This window comes from Anastrepha ludens, chromosome 3 (genome assembly GCF_028408465.1).
Source record: "Anastrepha ludens isolate Willacy chromosome 3, idAnaLude1.1, whole genome shotgun sequence".
Lineage (NCBI taxonomy): Eukaryota > Metazoa > Arthropoda > Insecta > Diptera > Tephritidae > Anastrepha > Anastrepha ludens.
In genome coordinates this window covers 112,625,567-112,646,843 of record NC_071499.1, presented here as the reverse complement: position 1 = coordinate 112,646,843, position 21,277 = coordinate 112,625,567, and the positions used below count along the sequence as shown (strand labels likewise).

The 21,277-nt window shown below is 36.2% G+C and overlaps 1 protein-coding gene across 3 annotated transcripts in view; it reads left to right on the top strand.

The window, feature by feature from the left end:
- The first annotated feature begins 952 nt into the window (after positions 1-952).
- The window catches only part of LOC128858815 (guanylate kinase), a 219,075-nt gene continuing 198,750 nt past the window's right edge, over positions 953-21,277 (top strand). For all 3 annotated transcript variants that reach the window (XM_054095331.1, XM_054095332.1, XM_054095333.1), the window contains exons 1-2: positions 953-1,030; positions 2,197-2,657. The gene's annotated coding sequence lies outside the window, so the exon portion shown is untranslated. The remainder of the gene's footprint in view (positions 1,031-2,196; positions 2,658-21,277) is intronic.

Genomic DNA, 21,277 nt, shown 5'->3' with positions numbered 1-21,277 from the left:
TGCAATAATTTGCGAACGACCGTATTTCGGCCATAAATTTTTGTTTGGTTTCGGTTTACCTTCCGCAAAAAAAACCGAACGTTGGAAGAACATTTCTTATTGCCCATTCTACAAATTCAAAGCAGTCTTGGGATTTATAAGATATCGATATGATTTGCAGTAATTATATAAAAAAAAAACTGTTTCATTAAATAACGAATTGGACTTGGAAAATTTGTTTGCAATCGGTATAAGTAATACAGGTTTACATATTCTCGTTTCTGTGGTGTCTCCTCTGAGTCGCTGCAAGAGAAATAATTTATTCGATCTTATTCAGTAAAGTAAAAAACAAAAAAAAAAAAAAAAAATGGAGGTGGAACAGTACTATTTTGTAATTTAGAGCAGACCTTAATATTTTTATATTAAAATGCTTATATTTCCAATTTCACAAATTCTCTACTGCCATATTTCTGCATATCGTCCCCTTAGTATTAAAATAGCCTATACATTTTTTGATGTTTTGAGAAAATGAATTTCAAACTTTTTGTCGAAAGTAGCTCTCACTCAAATCTCGTTATGTCTGTAAATATTTATTATTTTCTGACTGACGTTTTGACCCACTTTGTGGAACTAGAATTTGACAAAATTTTGACCACATATAAAATCGACGATGGAGAATCCAAAAATTCAATAAAAAAATAATAGCCTATGAGCACATAGGCTATTGTTATACTAAGGGGACGATATCATCCGCTCGTCTGGTTACTCAATTTCATCCCTTCAAGCCAAAAAGCGCCTACTGTACGCCTAACCAGCGCGCCATCATAACCTATAGGTCTGTTGCCCAAAGATGATGAATTCTCCCCAACGTGTCTGTTGCCGTTACTCATTGCCGTTATTGCCATGTAGTTGCTCTGCTCTGCTTGCTCCGATAGCTGTTCGCTCTTGACTCTTTGCCTGCGCATACATATGTCGGCTCTAGGCCACTCAATACGGTTCGTTCATGTGTCGTGTAGTTTAGTTCTTGATTGGCTGTCATTTGACATTGTTGGTTAGTACGGTTATTAAGTTCAGTGTGTGCGCAAAGTGGTAGAAAAACTATTATGAACGCGTTGATTATTGTTGTCGAATTTCCAACTGTAGCGAAATGATTATTTGATAGTGTAGTTGTACTCGTATTCTGTCTTTATCTGTATGCTGTAGAGTGTGTGTTTGTGCTTTATCTACATACGAGTATACCATATGTTGTTAAGAGCATTTTCTGTTCTTCAATTTATTTTTGCCATGTGTTAGCAACGAAAGGGCGACCGAAATATTTAAGTTATCACCGATAGGCAAGCTAATTTTTGCTAGAGCTACACATAAACTTATTTCTGCACAACATTTTCTGCCTCTTTCCAGACAGCATTAAAATTACCTTATTTGAAAGAAATAAGGAAGTGAATTTTCGTAATAGGGAAAACAATAATAACAACAAAGTGGATCTTGTTCTCAGCTGCGGCGACTTTTAAGGCATGCGAAGCGTAGTCGAGCCCGGGCTGACTGACTGATTGTATGCCGCCTGCCTGTCTTTTGGCTTGCTTGTCAGCCTGCCTGCCTGCCTAGCCCCGTTGTGGTTGGAGATTTGCCTTTTTTGGGTGGGGGCGCCGCATTTGACGTTTGATATGCAGCAGCCAATGCGGCAGCTGCAACAGGAAAAGTAGCGAATGCGTTTTGTAGTAGCAGAAAATATAGAAATATGCTACGAACTAGCCAAGAAAGTTGTAGGAAATTTGCAGCACTGCCTTCAGGTATGCAACTTAGTTGTTCGACAAATTTTCACAGTGTATTTTGATGTTTCTATTTTTGCGTGATTTACGGCAGTACGCGCGGCGGAAGTGAAATATTTCACCGCCCAAAAAATACAAAATTATTTTAGTGCCTCAAAAGGAAAATTCTTCAAGTCAGCAGCAAAGAAGAAAATTTCGTTGCACATTTTTATAGTTTTTCTAGCATTGAGGGCGGTGGGGGCTCATGCACGCATTTATTACATTTTCAGTCTTAGATTTTTTTTATTGTAGTTGTATTTGTTGCAGTTCGCGCCGCAGTGTTGTTGTGCGCAGAAAAGGGTGTGTACGCGCCGCTGCTGGCTCGATTGTGTGTACTTATGTACATATGTATGTATGTATGTATGCATATACAAATTTTAAAGGCAAATGTGTACTTTGGATTTTCCAGCGTCAAAATTACTTACTCTGCGGAATGATTTTAATGTGAAAATAAAATTTGTGTTTATAAAAGATTGCTTGTGTGCGAATAAACAAATGAAGGCATAAATAGCAAGGATTGAAGTAAACAAAAGTGAAGTGTAAATTTCTTCGCAATTAAAATTGGCAGTAAAATTGCAAAAGCGGCTTACAAGAAATAAAAAAAAAAAATTAATAAATAAAAAATAGCATAAACCAGTTAAGTGAATTATTTGCTTTCGAAGTTTAATAAAGATTAGTGAGTGCAAACTTAAAAATAACCAAATACTAAACAAAATTAAATGAATTAAAGTGTGTAATTTATACAATAATTGCTTCAAAAGAAATTAACATATTTTGGTGTTAAAAGAAAAATATTTGCAGTTTCTATCTAAAATATTTGCAGCAATACTATTTTGGAAACCGCGTTTAAAAGGAATTTTCAAAGAGAAGGTAAATTGAAAATAAATAATTTTTATTATTATGCAAAATACCGCAAACTAGCGGTACAGAGCGGAATAAAATATTGAAATCGTTAAAAAAGCTTTAATTGTGCATATAGAAGAATTAAAATATTTTAACAAAACCGCTTTATTTTACGCAAAATTCGTTCCCACGACAGTCGCTGGTGCGTTACCGGATCACACATATCCGGCCAAGGACTGTCACTCCAGTAGCATTTCCCGTGCATGTGTGGAGAGTGTTTATGCTGTTACAACAATAAAAAACAATAGCAACTCAAAATAATTATTTTCTTTTTCCATACAACGATTGGCTTAGCCTCAAATCATGTCGCATGCGTGTTTTAGATTGTTATTTTTGTTGTTGTAGCTTACAAAATGTCTCACAACTTAAAAATGTCTCAGAACGACATGTCGCTACACCGGCCTTTCCTTTACTGGCCCATGTGTTACTTGAAAAAAGTAAAAGTCAAATAAAGTCAATTATTGTGGTTGTTCATAATTAAAATGCAATTTTTAATCAAAACAAAAAACAACAAAAAATTCACTTACAAGTATCGGTCGATGATATCAACTTCTTCTTCTTCTAGCATCACAGTCCTTGGTGAATCATTGGTTCATTCACAACTTTTCGTCACCCGTCTCTCTCTAAGGCTTCTTCCCTCCACCGCCGCACGTTGAGCTCTACAAGGCTATCTTTAACGCCTTCGAACCATCTCTTTCTGGGGCGTCCTCTTTTTCTTTCCTCAACAGGGCGCACTTCAACTGTCTTTCGAGTTGTTTTCTCCTTGGGCATTCTAAACAGGTGTCCAAGCCATCTGTTCCTTTGAGAGTTTATAAATCCTATCACAGTTTCGCGTTTTTCTAAAAGTTCCAGCTCATTTTATTTGATAAGTACCGTCCTGCAGTCTTATTACTCATAAATTTTTCGTAAACTTTTTCTTTCGAAGATATCAACTTACAGTAGTTATAGTCAGAGTTATAGCACTTTAACTGAAAGGTTATATGTCAAAGTTTCAGGGCAATCAGAGCAAAATTGGGCAATCCCTAGCCTTAAAAAGGGCCATACATTTGACGGAAAAAGTAGGAGACAAAGAGTAGTGAGCCTTAACACAAATTTCAGTTGCTCCAGTTCATAATAAATTATTGGATCAGCAAGTTTTAAGAAAATATTGGGAGGTTGAATTAGTTTTAAAGGTTTTTTTCGAAGATTTGGGGCTTTATTGTGAAAAAACGGTACAAAATATTTTATTCGAAGTATTGGCCATCGCTAGCTACAACTTTCGCCCATCTTTCGGGCAATTTCCGGATGCCGTTTCTCCAAAATTCTGGCCGCTGCTTGGCTATCCATGACTCAACCCATATTTTGGTAGCCTCGTACGAGGAGAACCGCTGGTCCGCCAAATCGAGACTCATATGCCGGAACAAATGATAATCGGAGGGAGCTATATCTGGACTATACGGCGGGTGGGGTAACACTTCCCAGCCAAGCGTTCCAAGGTATTTTTTGACAGGTTGAGCAACATGCGGCCGAGCGTTGTCATGTTGCAAAATAACCTTGTCGTGCCTTTTTACCGTTTCCGGCCGTTTTTCTTTCAATGCCCGGCTTAAACGCATCAATTGCAGTCGGTAACGATCCCCCGTGATTGTTTCGCCCGGTTGGAGCAGCTCAAAATATACGACGCCGACCTGATCCCACCAAATGCAGAGCATGATTTTCTTGCCGTGAATATTCTGTCATGAATATATATTCAGTATTGGCAACGCGATAAAGTGATAAATAGCGCCATCTGTGTGTCACCTTTAAAACTAATTCAACCTCCCAATATAATCAGAACGATTTCATGTGAAGGGTTCCAAGTATTCTGTGGTTGATCGTAAATTTTTTTAAAAATTGGCTTGTTTGTAGGCTTGAGTGTAGGTAGGCAGGTGAAAGAGTACCGGACTGGCACTCCCCAAGTAGCGCTATAGCGCCATTTTGATACAATTATGAGAGCTCCAACGGGCAGATATCAGTCGACCAGAGGTTAGATGGGATTTAGGTTGGAGCTCTGCCCGAGTTTATCGCAAAAAGTAGCACCCAGCGACCTTAATCGTCTGGCTGGCGAACCTGGACATTTACAGAGGAAATTTTCAATAGTCTCGTTCACTAAAAGGTCCCCACAGCTCCTGAAATGAGGATTAAATGGTAAACCCAATTCTTCTATATGAGTGCAGATCGTCCAATGACTGGTAAGTACAGTTACAAGTTTGGAAATTGAATTGCGTGCAGTCCCCAGGACTATCTGCGTTTTGCGTCTTTTGTACTGGGGACATAGGATTTTCGAAATACCACACGAAAAAATGGAGCTACAGCTCTTCTGAGTTTTCCTGAGAAATGAGTTGGGCAAACTAACTTTAACAATAGTCGGAGGGAAACCGATGACCGGGTGGGAGGCCTCTTAAGTGTAATAAAAAAGTGTAATAAATAAGTGTAATGAAAAAAAAATTAAAAATTTTGAGATTTATTAGTGTCGAATATTTTGGTATGAAGTTTTTTGAAGCTAAATATCTTTTTTTAAAATTTTGTGAAATTTTTGTTATATATATTTTTTTAGGGTGAAATGAAATTTTCTAACAAATTTTCCCAAATTGTTTTTAGAATTTTTTTGTTCAAAGTTTTTGTTCTTTTTTAATATTTTTGTGAAAGTTTTTTATGTAGTTTTTTAGGGTGAAAAGAAATGAAATAAACTAAAATATTTTTTTGAATTTTTTAATATTTTTTTTATTTTTTACCAAAAACTTTGAACAAAAAAATATAAAAAAACATTTTAGGTTTTTTCATTTCATCCTAAAAAAATATATACAAAATTTTTCATAAAAATATTAAAAAAGAACAAAAACTTTTAACAAAAAAATTCAAAAAACAAAAAAAAAAATTTAGAATTTTTTTTTGTCAATTGTGAAAAACAATTTTATTCGAGACTATACTCTTTAATCCCTAAAGTTCCTTAGTGGGATTGCATTACCTTTTTGTGACGAAATGAAATTAACTAAAATATTTGGTTTTAAGTTTTTCTGTTCAAAGTTTTTGGGGAAAAATTCAAAAGAAATTTTGAGAAAATATGTTGCAAAATTTTGTTTTTTGTCAATTCCCCGAAAGTTTCATAGTGGGATTCCTTTAACTTTTTTTGTTATATTCAAATACATACAGCGAACCAGTGAAAAGGGTTCTAAAAATATGGGCGAACTTTTCAGCTTTCCTGTGACAAATGTAAAAAAATGATTGTTTTTTATAAAATATCCTTTACTTCTATTCTAACAGTGCAAATAATTATTAGCACAATTTTTCTTTGCACTTTTTATGTTTATTGACACTAAAAGAGTCTAGTATTTGTTAAGCCTTGACCTCATCAGTGCACCCACGCGCACAAGCTCAATTACTAAATATATGGAATCGCATAATTGCAACGCACACACAAACAATGCAAAAGCCGCTAATTTGTCAGCACCACCCGAGTTCAATGCACACTAATTTGCCCACTACCAAGAGGTCATCAGGAAGCTACAAAAAAATAAATAAAAAGGAAACAGCATCGAAACCCACAATGTAATGCCACACAGATCCATTTTTAGTATTTTCATAAAATTCGTGGCATGCGTGCTCGTATATCTACATACAATCTACGTACACAAATATAAAACCTATTCTTTTATGTACTATGAGTACTTTTCCGCTGCTTTGCTTTCGCCATTGTCATCCATTTCCTTCCTTCCTTCAACGGTGTGTAAAGTTAAATTCTGCAATAGGATTTAGAGGGTTGTTGCACATTTTTACTGATATCATTTTTTTTTTCGTTGTTGCTCTTGTTGATTTCGTAAATGGCAGCCACCCCTTAATGCTGGGTTGTGCTGGAAAAGCAGGGAAAAATTTGGAAAAATCGATACTTGTGATAAGTGCGCTGTGAAGTGCCGGTGACTTTTGTCAGAGATAAGAGATATAATTATTTTATTTTTGTTTTCTATTGCGCTCTTGGAATTGTGTGCGTGCGCATTAACTATGAGAGCGTGCTATAGCACGCGTTGAGTAACAGCTGAGAGATGTATTTGCGGTACATTGAATAGAAGTTGTATATTTTTTAGCTTGAGAGTTAAAGAAGTACGGCAGAAGATAGTAGCACAAATATTTCTCTAATTCTTTATTATTAATATTAGGTTTTATCTCAAAATTTACCTACATTTACTGTAATTTTTTCAGCATATTTCATTTTTTTTTGGTGCTCGCGCATTTTCCGTATTCATCAAACTCTCTCTTTCTCTTCAGCTGCCAAAAATTAATAGCACTGTTTCACCCCTAACAGTCAGTTAACAGCTTCATGCTTATGTGTGTACATCTACATCCGTACCTACTCTCCACTGTAAGCAGCCTCATTTTAATGCTGTATTACTTGTTTGCGCATATCTTCTTCTTCTAACTAACTACATCTACTTTAACAACATTATCACCACCACCATCAGCACGCTCATCTTTAGCATCGCATGCGGTGCGCACATGTTTCCAGTGGTGGCGCCCCTCCTGCGGGGCACTTCATTTGATTGTTTTCGGTCACACTCCCAAAAACGTACTTTAGTTTGTGATCCTGTGGTGCATTGAGATTGCTTTAATGTTTTCCAATATGACGCCGCATAGGCGGGTGCAAAACCTACCTACTACCTAGTAATCCGCCGCATGTACGCGTGCTTTAATATTTATTATTTTTAATTTACTGTTGTTTAACTTTAATTAACCCTTTTAACAGCAGGCATTCAAAGTTGACTCATAAGGGTTATTTGCGAAAAATTTTTTATTTTTCTTTTTCTCATTTTTTTGTTCACTGTTGCAAAAATGTGCTTCCGCTTTAGGACTTTTGTAGTATTTTTTCTCTTTTTTTATTTCATTTTATGTAAAATTAGTTACCCCTTTTGTGTGCGCAATTTGACATGTTAGGCGTGGTTTGTAATTTTGAAAAAGCTTTGTCGTACTGCCGCGATTTTTCCCTTTAATCTAGTCGATGACTCACTTACGCTTAATTTTGGTTTTTCTCTTCGTTTTTGTAAGCAAGCACGTTTCATTTCCTTCAGTTTTGTAGGCATTTGGGTCACAGTGTCCTTGAATTTTTTCTATATTTATATGTGTGTATGTATGTATGTGTGTGTAACCTTCACACGTAGCGCTTATATTGCCTTATGGGGTTTTTATTATTTTGAACGCCTTCAACTTATGCTAGATGAGTCATTGGTAGGATAGTAGGACATCCTTGGCTGGCGGGAAAGTGAAACTGCTGAGCTTCAATTTAGAAAAAGATATGTGAGTCATATCTTGGCATAAACAGGATTTCTTATTCGTATTCAGATTCTGTAAGCAGATTTTTAATGGAATTAATGAATTTGGTTTCTTCACATATACGAGGTGTGGCTACCGAAGAACGGTGCGGGTCATATTGGTAACGAGACCACAGCCTCTATAGCCAATTCTTTCAAAATAAGCTACAAATCTAACCCTAAAAAGCTCCATGCGAATCTTTCATTTCTCGAAACACTGCCGAAAATATTTTTCTGTCAGTTTCTTCAGAACGAGGGACGCTTCTTTGAATTCAAATCTTATTTCATTTAATTTCAGTTTAGAAAACTGAGAAGTAGTGCATTGCTAGACCCCTCTGGACCTGCAATGTACCAGAATACTAGCGGGGTAGAGGATACGCGGCTAGTTATTCTACAATTCGAGTAATTCTCTCTTCAAGGCATTTCACGGTGAGATCGTGCCAGATTACATTTTTCAATATAGTTATCCCTTTTAATAGGAAAGGGTGAGCCAGCGAGAATCTACTGCAGGGCCCTCGCAGCCGACCTTGGAATTGTTTAAACTACCCGAAAAAGTACATTTCCACAAACTTCTTTTATTTTTTATTTTTTTTTTATTTGTTATTCCTACATTAATCATACATCTGTCATACTGACATCTAGTACATTTTTTAACAATTAGGAAAATTAATAAATATATTTCATCATGGCCAGTGCCAAGACGAATATAGCGATTACATTTTAGGAAAACAATTACATTTTATATAGAACAGTTATTTTAGCCTACGAGAATTAATATTTAATTTAATAGGTCAATTGGTCGGTTTCTCTTCAGACGTCGTAAAGTTCTTCTTTCAAGTTGTGAGAGTATATTAACTTCTCTATTTTTGTGCTGGTTTATTTCGTTAAAATACCTTGTTGATATCGCTTTTATTTCTTTGTCGATGAATGCTATATTGAACGTAGTATGGATGTCATCATTTTTTGTGTACCTGCCGGGCATTGTTATTATTCGTAAGATTATTGATTGTTGTCGCTGTACTTTGTTTATGTGAGTTCTTTTTACAGTTCCCCACATTTGAAGTCCGTAGGTACCGATTGGTTTAATCACCGCCTTGTATACTAAACGTTTGTTGGAAATATTGAGCTTAGAATTTCTGCCTATTAGCCAATGCAATTGTCGAAATTTTTCCTTTATTTGTTTTATTTTCTTTTTGATATGATCTTTCCAAGTTAGTTTTGAGTCCAGATGGATTCCAAGATATTTTGCAGATGTTTCAATTTGTATATTTTTATTGTTGAGCTTAATCGGCATAGCAGCAATCTCTGTTCTTGTCGGAAATATTACTTGTACAGATTTGTCCTCGTTTACTTTTAAACTCCATTTGTCAAACCACTTCTTTACATTGTTGGTGTACATCTGTAATTTTGTTGTTGGGGTTGAGAGGTTTTTGTCAGACGACAATAAAATTGTGTCGTCTGCGAATGTTGCTATAGTAGATTTAGCTTCGTCTGGGAGTGGTATGTCAGAGGTAAATAAGACATATAGCAGTGGTCATAGAACGCTGCCTTGAGGAACTCTTGCTGTTATTGGATGTATACTATATGTGAGTATTTGTCATTGTATTTAATGTAAAAGCATCGGTCAGTACGGTAGCTCTTGATAATTAAATAATAGTCCAGTGGTAATATTGTCCTAATTTTACCCGGTTTTGGTAGCGCAATGATTTCTGCGACTTTCCATACTTTTGGGAAGTATTGTAAGCGAAACATTGCATTAAATACGTTTCTAAGGAATAGGTAAGCCTCAATTGGTAGCTCCATAAGTGCTTTGCCTGTCAGCATATCATATCCGGGTGCTTTTTTATGTTTAATTCGAGTTTTGATGCATAATATCACTTCTTGTGTGCTTGTTTTTCTTATTTTTGTGATGGTATCAGTATTAACATTACATTTTTAGCAGACATATTTTTTGTTCCCTTCTTTCAATAAATTAAGCTCTCAATTCAAATTCAATGAATTTCATTGCTCTATTATTGCACTTAAAATTTCTCCGCCAAAAAAAAAATATCGGTATTACTATACCCATTTCCTCACAGAAGCGATGGTACTGCATTCGAAAGCGAAGGCTTTACGCTAAACAGCTGACGGTTGCTAACGTTTGGCACGCGTGTACTTCTTCTATAGCCACATCAGTACCATTACTTGATAGTCTTACCTCGTAAGTTAATAATATGCGCTAGGCGCTGGTGTGAGTGTTAACCTTGACGTATATTACTTATTTGAATACAAATGAAAAAATTCCATACGCCATCGCATAAACGTGCATTGAAATCCAACGAGCTGTCCTTTTGTTGCATAACAATGATTTGAAGTGAAATTGAAATTGCTTATAGTACAAGTATGTAACACTAAAAACATCTAAGAAACACCGAAGAGTTATGGGAACGCGCGGTAAGTGAAAAATATATACCGTGAAATGACATTTGTTGCAGTTGTTGAGAGGGGGCGGAAGTAGAGAAGGTTGAGCATCGTCTATGTAAAGCTAAAGCGCGACAGCACTGACATAGAAAACAGTTCTTTAAATGTTTATTGGAGCTTAACTCAACGGATATTTGAAATTTGTAAAGTTTGGTTAAATAAATGTCGTGTTTTCTCTGTATAGGCATGTTAAAAGGGTCGGAATTGGATACTCGCTAAGTGGCATTTGAATGGATGCTTATAGCGGCAGATATCGAGACTTCCCTTTTTATGTACACCAAACTGATTTAGAGTTGACTGTAGGCCAAAAGGTAAGAAGGTCTTAATGTCATGGACGCATTCCGTAAAACTCAGGGTGACACAAGATTTATCTCATCCGAACCTCATATTAATATAGTTATACATAGTTCTTATAGGCCTGATCTTATTAATAGGCCTTTATGTAAGGTCAATTGCAAGACAAAGTACCTTGTGTCAATAACCAAAAAGTTTGCGCGTATTGGGCAGCAGGTTGCGATTGACAATTACGAGTTCAGCGTAGTCTATCTAGAATCCAGCATTAACACCAACAACAACGTCAGCTAAGAGATCCAGCGAAGAATAACTCTTGCCAACAGGTGCTACTTTGAGTTGGGTAGGTAAGTGAAAAGCGGAGCCCTCTCTCGTCGCATGAAAAGAAACGCCTATCATCAATCACTCAACCTCCCGGTCTTACTGTATGCCACTAAGCCCTGGATATTGACGAATATCGATGTGCGGTTATCAGAAGCTTTCGATAGAAAAATTCTTCGTAAGATATGTGGTCCAATTTGCGTGAATAATGCATACCGAATAAGATGGAACCGGGAGCTGTATGCTGACATCGCATTAAGATTCAGCGGGTGCGCTGGCTAGGTCACGTTGAGCAAATTGACAATAATACTCCAGCAGAGAAGGTACTATTTTCGACATGTACTGGTGGAACTCGAAAAAACGACGTCCTCGTCTAACTGGCGTCAACGCGGCCAAGACCGATAATCGGTTGTAGTTGCCATCTAAGTAAGTAAGTAATTACAATATCTAAGAAAGAAAAAAAAACGTTTTTACCTAGTAGAATATTGTACCTGTATCCAAAACCCTTAGTTACGAAGAATTCAGTGGAGGACTCGGCATTTAGGGTAACAGGGCAACTAATACAACGAGCCATCAGCTACACGTCACCATGGGTTTTGAATCCGAGTCCTACCGAATGGTTGCACAATCCCATTCATGTGGCCAATAACAGACCGTTAACCGGCTCTTAGTGAATTTGAAAGAATCAGCTGACCGGCTGACTTAACCGGGCTTATGATAATAGTTTATTTACGAACAAAACTGAGATAATGTTGGTGATATACGAAAAAAATAAACACAGGCTCCAGTCATGTTGATTCGTTGCCGTCCGAATGACGACAAATTGGACGAGTGTGTGTATACGTGTAGAATCAGCAGGCAGAATTCTACTGCCGAATCCTCGATGACATGGCAGCTGAAGTTACTCGCTTAATTTCGTTTCTCACCATAGCTGAAAGCCAAATCTCGTATTATACCAGTCTTGGGAGCCGTCTATAAGTTAGGTTGTTTAGCAAATCTGAGCGGCGCTCAGTTTAATTTAGGAGCATCCATCGAAGCTATACAGTGAAAATCTTGAATAAAAATAATCAAAGTTAAAAATTGCTTTGAAAATCGTTTCAAATCTTGTTTTTGTTTTGTGTTTACTGTTTCTTCAGCGCAACTTCAAAACTCGTCAGGCATCAACCGATTGCGCGATCAATCCGTATTTCCATAAATCACTCAATCATCCTCATCCTTTTCATTGCCTACATTTCCTTGGTACGTTCCAAAATCGCAGACATGCACAGAATACACAATATATATGTATGTAAGTGCGCCTGTACGCCTGCGCAAAAACCGGCAAGTCAATGAACTGCCGACGGCTAAAAGGTTGCCTTTTTGACGCCTGCATACAAACCACGCGCATGCGCACAGACACATAAATCGTGCTCCTGACATTGAAATTTGTGCATAAGTTTACTTTCATAAAAATATGCATATGTATGTATGTATGTATGTATGTGGTATGGGCGCATTAATGTTTTTCCTTTCATTTCTGCTTATTCTCAACTCACTTCTTTTCGTCTGCACAACTTTGGACTCACAGTTTTTATTGGATTGAAGTTTTTTTGTTGTTTTTGTTCTTGTTTGTAATTTGCAGTATTTGTGTGCTGATTTTCCTCTACATTAACGGCAATGGTAATTTCTTTTTTAGATTTTTTTAGAATTTTTTTGTGATTTTTTTTATGTGCATAATCAAGTAACTTTGTAAGCAGACGCCTTTTACGCCCAAGTTGATTTGCTTGCAACCGCTGATTTTTTATTTCACGTATGTATGTACGTACGTGCGTAGCTTCTCGTCATTATACGCTTTGTGCAATCCGTGGCGCATTTAATCGCCTACCATATCTTATAACAGCGCAAGTGCTCGAGTTTCAAGCCGCCGTGTCACCTCTGTCGGCTCCAGGCCGGGTCTGAGCTGCGCTTAATTTTCATTCATAGCACCGGCTCACCTTGTCGCCCAACAACTTCTGGCATAATAATAACAATAACAACAAAAGTAGTATTAACGTCAGCAGTGACAATATTGTAAAGCAACAAAGCAAATAAAACCGCAATGTTTATTGCGTGTGTGTGTGTGTGTGTGTGTGTGTGTGTGTCTGACTTGAGTTCCCAGCTGCGCGCGTTGCAAAAAGGATAGAAAAAGTGCTTACTAGGCTGGTTGTGGACTGTATAGTACTTAGGTGGGTAGGCGTACATACATACGCACATACGTACATACATTTCACACTGATTGGCGTGCTCTACAGCGCATGCGTGCCGGTGATTCCTGCGTACGAGCGCGTTTTTGCCGCCACACACGATTGCCGTTGGTGCGAATTTCCTCTTAGCTTCCTGCTAGCCGACAAAGCAAAATGCGAAAAGCTGTAGAGCGAACCGCTGCCCACACGTGCTTTATTCACAATTTTTATTTTTTTATATTTTTTTTGTGTTTGTTTTTGCGGCTGTTGCCGTCATTGGAACTCGTTCTTTTCTGCCTCTTATCGCAACCACACTCACTTAAGCGACACTTGTTATGCATATGTTTTGCTTTTACGCTGGTAAAAATTTATCTTTGAAATAAATAGAATATTTTTTAAAATAGTTTTTACCTCACAAGTCACGTTTCGTAAATGAAATTTAATGCTTTTTTATTGTGAAATTCTGGTAACAGAAATAGCGCTTTTTTGTCAGGGATATTCAAGAGCACTGACATATTGCTCATAAAATTAATAGATAGTTAATGTAAATTAGTGCTTTTATCAAATAACTTACTAATTTTGGCACGTCGTTGCAATTTAAATTGGTGGCTTGGACAACACGTCCAAGTAAAGAGTGGTTCACCGCTTAGCTTTTTTTCGAAAATTATATGGTCCCGAAATTTCGGGATCCCGTGCAAAAAATCCCAGAATTGGTTTATATGAGCATTTATTAGTTTTTTTTTCTGGAAGTTAAAGTAAGGCAAACATTTTGGTGTAAAATCTTAGTAGAATATCGGGATCCCGGGACCCAGAGGTTTTTACGTACCGAAAATCCCGATATTAGTGTTTAAGAAAATTTTCTTTTTTTCGGATCGTATGAAAATTTATTCGTTTTTAGTTTTTCAAGTTAAAATATAGAAAATAATTTGGAAAAAATCTGAAAGGAGTCACAGGATCCCGTAAACTGTTACTTTTGACGTATGAAAAATCCCAGTATTGGTTTATATAATAATTTATTAGTTTTTTCTTCAAGTTTAAGTAAAGCAAAGACTTTCCAAATCTTATTGGAATCCCGCGATCCCGAAACTCGGAATTTTTTACGCACCAAACATCCTGGTTTAAGTGCTTAAGAAATTTATTAGCACTCTTGTTTTTTTGTACTTAAACTCTAGAATATTTTTGGAAATGAAATCTTCTTCGAATCCCGGAAGGTTGGAACCTGGTATTTATTTAAGGTATCTACTATTGGTTCATATGATAATTTATTATTTTCTTTTCTCAAGTTAAACTATAGGAGAGCGTTTGATATAAAATCTTATTGGAATGCCGAGATCCCGAAATCCATTTTTTTTTACGTGCCGAAACTCTCGCATTGATAATCCATTATTTATTTTTGTTTGTTTCAAGTTAAAGTAAAGAAAAGATTTCGGAACGAAATCTTAAAGGAATCCCAAGAACCAGCAACCCGATACTTTTTATGTATCAAAAATTCCAGTATTAGTTCATATGATAATTGAGTAGTTTTTCTTTGCCTTTGTTTCAAGTGAAATTACAAGAGTTTGAAGTTGTTGTTGTTGTTGTTGTTGAGGTGGTTGAACATTTCCACTGAAATACTCCTAATTAGTGACCAGCACCGTTTTACTACCACTTTCTCGTGTGATGTATTTTTTTTTTGTTTTTTTTTTTGTATCCAAGTCAGATCCATTTAGTTAGGTCCAAGTATAGCAGCAAATCCTTTATCTCGATGTCTGAGATCTCCTTAATTTGCTGTAGGAAAGGCTTACCGAAAGATCGGAGTCGTGCCCTTGCTAGTCCCGGACATTCACATAAATAGTGGAAAATACTTTCCTTCGCCCCTTCCGCTTGGCAGCTTCTACAGATAGGATTGAAGGGTCGATTGAGTCTAGCTGCATGATCCCCTACTTTCCAATGACCTGTAAGGGTTGCAGTGATGCGTGAAATGTTTGGCCGAGAACATCCTAGCAGGTCATTCGTCCTTTGGATTTTATATGACGGCCATGTGTTTTTTGTTGTAATACATGTAGGTATTTGCTTCCATCTTCTTTCGGCTAAAGCATGATAGTGTGAAGCAATGGATGCTTTTAATGTGTTCAGTGGGGTGGAGACTGCCACCGCCTCTGCTATGTCTAGTGTCGAACCTCTTCTTGCTAGCTCATCCGCTATCTCATTGCCCCGTATGTTCCTATGACCGGGAACCCATATCAGGGTAATTTCAAGCCAATGGCTGAGCAGTTCCAGCTCCTCTCTACACTATAAGACCAGTTTGGATGAAATGTAGTTGGAGTCTCAGGCCTTAATAGCTGCTTGGCTGTCTAAGAAGATAGCTACTCTTGCACCAACTTCCTTGTAGAGCTCTAGGGATTTGCTGGCTGTGTAGTACCAATTGGATAGTTTTGGTTGGAAACCCCATTTTTTTCCCAACATTCTCTTACACGTGTAAAGTGCTATATTCGCTTTCTTTACCCTGTACTCTACGTTGGACTTCCGCTGAGTTTGGTGTCCAGGATAACCCCTAGGTAATTTGCCTGTTTGGTTGGCGTGAGGCTGACGCCGAGAGTTTGAAGTAAAATCTAAATGGAGTTTCGGGACTTTGGAATCTACTCAAATTGAATAGATTAAGAAGTAAATATCCACAACTTTTCTAAAAACCTAAAAACAAAATATTTTTTAAATTTGAAGACTTTTTTTTGAATTTTTCTAAATTTGTAGAACATGTGAAACTATAAATAAAAAAAATTAAAACACGCAATTTTGTTTGCTTTGAAAAAACATTGTCTCTTCTAAAAAAAAAACTGTTTTGTCAAAATGTTTGTGCTTCATCACATTCTGATTTTTAAAATGAAAGCATTATTATTAACCACTTTATTTATTAAACATTCTTTTCTTATTATTATAACTTTTAATATAAATTCCATTTCAATATATTTTTATTCGCTAGCCACCTGTCCAGCTGTTGTTGTCTAACGCTGCTTCGCGCTTCTGTTTTTTGTATACAACCTCAACTCTATTCTTTATTCTCAATTCTTGTCATGCCAAACAGGTCCATTCGCACAAATTCTGTCTTTGTTCTTGAACTGCTCAACCACATAGAAAAATACGTAACAAACATAAAAGAAAATTAAATAAAAAACGAAACTATTCACAACCCAGAACAAATGTGTTTTATTGGGGTGTGAAAGTTTTCTAAAGAAATAAGAAAACAACTTTAGAAGCGGTAAAGTCGTAAAATTTATTGGCGCGCAGCTTCAGCTTCAAAGTATTTAATGGGCAGCTGTTCTTGAATGGAAAGCGCCAAATTCTTTTGTAAAATACCTATGTTTAGTTTCGATGTTTCCAATTTTTGCTGTTGCAGCTTTTTTCATTATCTTTTCATTGAATTGGTATTCGCCAAATTTTTGGAAGGCATTGAATTCAGTGCGCAAATTCGTGGCAAATTGGTATTGTGCGCGGTGATAATAGGAAATAAATATAACAGTAATAAAAGCGGCAGATAACGATTCAATCAATAATGATTTGAGTCATTTAACGAACCCAAAGTGGTATTGATGAGCTTTTGGAGCGAAAATGGCAACTTATTGATCAAGCAGAATGATTGCAAAAAACAAGAATTTAAGACTGTTACAATCTGTTTTTGGAACTCATTGTGTTATATGTTTGGACTTATTGTATACAGAATTTTTCATTTAGAAACTAACTAGCTGTACCCTTCGTGCGTCACTACGCCAACAACTAAAATAAGTTTAAGAAAAATAACTTTAAAGAAAAATCAGTACACAAATATTGAATTCATTCTAAATCACTTTTTTGATTTTGTTTATTTCGAAAAAATCGGTTGGACGGGCCACCTGGTGGCGAGTGGCAGCAATGAGCATATTCTACAAACCTTCTCCGTGTAAAAATACATATACATAGGTACATACCAATTTTTATAATAATCGGTCCAGTAGTTTTCGAGTTCATCGAGGACTTACAGACAAACATTCATTTTTATATATAAAGATTCGTAACTTTTCAGAATGCAACTGGGAATCTTATGCCTAAGAGCTGCATAAATGGTATCGAGTTCAAAAACAATTGACCTATAGCTACTAGTTTGACTGCCCCAGTGGACGATAACTCCAGAAAATAGTAAAGCACGCAATTCGGTGTGTTTTTTGTATAAAAAGTACAGCGAAATGTTTACCTAATCGTTCAAAAATTTTGTTAGCATTCAAACTCAAGCTCGTTCAAAAAGTGTCAAAAATCAGGCAAAAAGCTCAGTTGGTAAATAAAAAACATTCCCTGGTGGGTTGAGAAAGCAAGAAAGCTATATTTGTGAACAAACTTCTGCAATAAATTTGCTGCAAAGCAACACAATATGAAAGTGCATTCATTAAAGCTGGTGGCACTAGACCACCCACAATGTTTTGTATGTTTGATTGTCAAAGCAAAATATTGGAAAAGTAGAAAACAAGAATGAATTCGCCTTGATTCATTCTGGGCTGACAACCACATGGACACGGCGAAAGAAAAAAAAAACAAATCAGCTGATTTACTGATACCACCTTTAACAGATTCGCCTTGCCCAATATTCATATTTTATGCGAGCGAAATCAAAAGTGAATTTGAATGAAAGTAGCCGGAAGCCAAAGCATCCTGTCTGTCACTATTATCCCATTTTTTTCGGGTATTAAAGTGTACTAATTGATTGAAAAATGATGTTAAATTTTTTTGAATACTTTTTCAATAATTTTTGAATGAATACAAATTCAAGTCCTTGTTGTACCGTGAAACCATTTATAAATTATTTTATAAGGTGAAGTCCAAAATAAGCACGACTGGCGTCATAAGAATGTTTTCGATGTCGCCATCTTTTTAATGAGTTAGTGCCTTGGGAGTTACATCCCTAGCTGACTTCCAATGAAAGTTTGGTGACATTCGGTTCAGTGGAAGCGAAGTTATTGCATCTAAAATGTCAGTATGTTTGTGTCATCGGTACAAAAATTAGAGATAACAAAGAGCTAATATCAAATTTTATTGCAAAATCGGTAAAACGTTTACTGAAACATTTTAATTGATGAAAAAAGTTTATGGCGATCATTGCCAGAGTTCATGCGTGGTATACACGTTTCAGAGATGATTGTAAGGACATAAATGAAAATGAACATACGGGCCGCTTAAAATCAATAATCACCGAAAACTCCATCGAAATTTTTCGTAAATTTATCAAAAATTAACCGAAATCATTGTTGAAGTTGAATATCTCCAAAACATCGATTTATCGCATTTTAACTGATCATTTGGGCTTACGAAAGGTCTGTGCGCACGTTTCATTCCGCACAGGTTAATTGAGGACCAAAAATTTCTCAGAATTCAACATTGGAAAGACCTCATTAAAGAGGCGAGACAAAACGGGAGTTTTCTTTACAACATTGTAACTGGTGATGAAACGAGGTGTTTCCAACATAAACTTGAAACTAAGCTTCAAAGTGCCGAATGGAAGTCCCCAGACGATCCAGTTTCGCGCATGAAGTAGTCAAAAATCAAGTCGCTGCTCATTTGTTTTTACGATTCCAAGGGAACTGTCCACAAGGAGTTCGTGCCAATGGGCCAAACCGTCAATGCAATTTTCTATCTCGGCGTTTTGAAGCGTTTGTTGCATCGCATTTGTCGAATTCAACCTGAATACCGCAAAGGAGGAAGCTAGCGCTTATTGCCTTATAATGCATCATCTTATCGATCTACTCTTGTGACTGATTTTTTGGCTGGAAATCGCATTTTAAACATTAATCACTCACCGTATTCGCCTAATATGGCTCTCTGTGACTTCTACCTATTCAGAAAATTGCATTTGGCAATGAAAGGAGAACATTTTGCATCCGTAAAGGCCATCCAAATGGCTTGTGCCGACATGCTGAAGGGCATTCCGGTCAATGCCCGACCTAAAACACTCTTTCGAAAGGCTTTTAGATCGCGCTAAATAGTTTATCGAGGCCAGAGGCGATTATTTTTAATAAATAAACTCGAAGTTATCAGGAAAATGCCCCTGGCGTTTCTATTTTAGCTCAGTCTTGTTTATTTTGGAATTCACGTTGTATATTATTTGTTTTGGTCTTAATCTAATTTATAAATTTTTTTAAAAATATTTTTTAACTTTTCATAGAAGTTTTAATTTCATGCCAGGGAGGCAAGGTAATTGGCTCATTGTGATTATCTACCGTTTAACTATTTAATACTACCGTCCTTCGTACTGCCACATATACATATATATCTACAGTACTTGAGTTCAAAACAATATTTTCAGTAGCTCCTACGACTCATGCCCTTCTTACTATTTCGACATTCTGCATAGATGCCAAAGTACATCATTCCGTATTCCTTTATGAAAAGTCTACTCCACTTTGGTGCTTTGATTTTGCCTTTGACACAGCGGAAGTTGTCAAACTCTGTCAGTTGGCAGTGCAAAAAATGAGGTCATATTTTAACTGGTTGAGAAAATGACAAAAAATGATATGATTACCAAAAACAAAAAAAAAAAAATACAAAAAAAGGGGGAAGTGCATGAAAAGAGTAGATAAGAAGCCTATTTGAAGAGTCATAAGGAAATCACTCAGAAGGAAGTACGTAATTAAACGGACTACTTAATAAACGTTTGAAGCGAAAGTCAATTTGCATCTATACCTAGTCAGTAGCCTATGCATGCAGCTTCAGCTAACTGTATATGTATGCACTCAAAAACTCATACACACACGAATACTGAGAAAAACAAATATTTACATACTCACATATTGCGCATCTGTTTTCCTGCTTGCCTGCCTGTTTGCCTGTCTATGCATCCTACGCTGAATTGTGTGGTTGAGTTATCAACACCACAGCTTCCTAGTCTTTAGTTCAACTTCTTTCATAGTTATTCGTTCATTTTTTAATACTGACACCGTGAAAGCCACTGTTAAGACCTGGAAGTCAACCGCAAAAATTATTAAACCGCAATGGTTAGCCGAGATAATGCATGGATATGTGGCTTATGAATACTAGGAAGTAAACCGATAAATACATTTGAATTTGATCAGCCGAGTGTAGCTTCGACTTGTATAAAGAATTCTACTAAACAATAATGTGTCAATATACTATAAATCTTTGTGTTAATATACAATTTGCAAATGCATGATTTACATATTAAATGAATCAATGAATCAAACAATTCGTATTAGGAAATGAGAATTGTTAACATCTTTAACATTATCAGACAGATGCTTATGGAATTTGCATTTATTTGCGAATACATACAAGGTGGGACATCAAATGTTAGAAATTTGAAGTAGCTTTCATTGAGAAATCTATGATTTTTTATAGAAGGTTTTTTATTTGAAAGCAATATATTTGCGACTAATTGCACAGTGTAACATAGAAATTGCAACATTTTTGTAGTTTGGCTTATAAAATACACTAGCGAAAACCCGCCCGTTCCGCTGGTCGTCTATAAAAAAATCTAGATTAATTAATTAAATTAAGCCGAAAAATACTGTGTGTATTTTATAAAAACTCTCGCTCATGAATAGTAATGAAAAAAGTTTTAAATAGTAGTAGCAATTAAAAAACGTTTGATGTGATTTATTTTATTACTTTTTTTATTGTAATGCTCTTTGGTATACAATATTCTTCGTTTTTCCATGCGTTGTTGAATAAATGAACAATACCGATGGCTTACCAACTCTTGAGCATGAAACATAAAGTTGGCCATGAGAAAAACATGGGTATTCTAAATCAATACCACAAATTGATAAAGTTTGGCCTTGTGACTTATTAATAGTAATCGCGAATGCAAGGCGAACAGGAAATTGAAAACGTTTGAATTCAAACGGCATATCCGATGGTATCATTGGTATTCGCGGTATTAAAACGTCTTCACCAGAGTATTTTCCATTCAAAATTGTTGCTTCAATGACGTTATTCATCAATCTCTTAACTGTTAATCGAGTGCCATTACCTAGTCGTGGTT